The sequence below is a fragment of the Drosophila tropicalis genome, unplaced genomic scaffold (genome assembly GCF_018151085.1).
Source record: "Drosophila tropicalis isolate 14030-0801.00 unplaced genomic scaffold, ASM1815108v1 contig_933, whole genome shotgun sequence".
Classification (NCBI taxonomy): Eukaryota; Metazoa; Arthropoda; class Insecta; order Diptera; family Drosophilidae; genus Drosophila; species Drosophila tropicalis.
Window position 1 is genome coordinate 169,488 of NW_027173433.1, and position 1,804 is coordinate 171,291.

A 1,804-nucleotide genomic window follows, 5' to 3' on the forward strand; every position below is an offset into this window, starting at 1 on the left:
CCCAGTATTTGAATTATTGTGGGTATGGTAGTGCTGTGAGACCAGACCTGTTCTCGAGCAGTTGATCGACGAGGTGGCAAGAAAAGCAGAGAAGACGATATGGCAACGACGAGTCGAAAACGAGGAGAGAGCAGAGAACGACGAACGAGGAACGACGTGTGTGTCTAAACGAAGCAAGAGTACTTCATCTAACCCTTTAAATTTTTTAAAAACCAATTAATTGATATATCTTCAATATAATAACCTACCAAATAAATAAATAATATAATGTGGTATGTTTAGTCTATTATGTTGGTCTATTATGTTTGCTGCGTCAAAATTTGGTAAATGTCCACTAGCGGCACAGTGGGCCATAAGTGCCGCTTTTTGTACATTGAAGTTTTAACGAAGCTTGTAGCCAGATCTATGTTGTGATAGTCTAGTTTTTATCCTCGATTTGGTTCTCCCTATATACATTTTATCAGCTTTCTTCATTGGTCCCGTTACATGGTATTTTTTAAACAACGTTGTTCTTGTCCATTGTGTCAATCTTGCTTTTTGTCCTGTTGAATATCCTCCGAAACGTATTGTTGGGTTAGTGTGCGATCTGTATTTGTTCTGTGTCGTAGCAATCCGAGTTTGCCAATCTTTCCGACAGTTGTGGGACATGTGTGACGGACATAAAGCGTTTTGTCGTGGTTTCTCTATTTGTTTTCTCATTGTGAGATTTTAGTAAAGTCCCTATGGTGTGTTTTGGAAGGCCATTATCCTTTAAACTTCGTCTTTTCTGTTTCTTAGTTTCTTCTTGAAAGATTGGGTCCAAAATGTTAAGCAACCGTTTTGTACAACCTCTTGCTGTGTTCATTATCATCGCCTTCGGATGTTTGTAGTTGAATTTGATGATTCGTCCTGATGCTGTTGGTTTTTTGTACCATTTTAGTTTTAGCTCGTTTCCTCGTCTGTGTATTGCTGAGTCTAGATATGTTAATTTGTTGTCATTTTCCAACTCTATTGTAACCTTAATGTTTCTGATAAATGAAAATTCGTCTTCTTTAATTATGGCAAAAAGGTCATCCACATATTTCGTCATATATGTATGTTGTCCTTGTATTTAAAATATCTGTTTTCTTTTATACAAAAACGTACATTTTTCCCTAATAGTGTCAAGTGCCAATTCTATTGGAATACTTGGAAAAAGTGACACTGCGAGTTCAAATAGCCATGTCCGTCCGTCCGTCTGGATTAACGCAAACTCCTCCTAGACCGTAAGAGCTACAAAGCTGAAATTTTGCATGTAGTCTTCTATATAATGCAGGGGTTGTATATCTCAGCCGGATCGGACCACTATATCATATAGCTACCATACAAACGCCAAAGTCACGAACAGTGACTTTTCTCAATAACTTCATTATTTCCTGTGCTATTATCGTGAAATATTAATGAGTTTATTACGCCTATAAACTACTGTGCCAAATTTGATCAAGATCGGGTGACTATATTATAGTGCTCCCATAGGAACGATCGATTTTTCCACATTTATGGCTAATAGGTAAGGAATAAATTACCAAAAAAGTTGCAAGGGTATACAAACTTTGACGCGGTCGAAGTTAGCCCCGGCCCTCTGGTTTTTAATATGTTGACTATGTATTTTCATAGTCCGTAGGATAGAGAACCAATTAATGAGCAGGTTGGTCTCAATGGTGTACCTTCTTTATGAATTTTACGTAATCCGTATATTCTTGGTGAAATTGATGTGTTTGTTATTAGCTTCTTTCGTTCGGTCCTTGAAATAAGTTCTTGTTTGTATAATTTTTCCACCAATTCG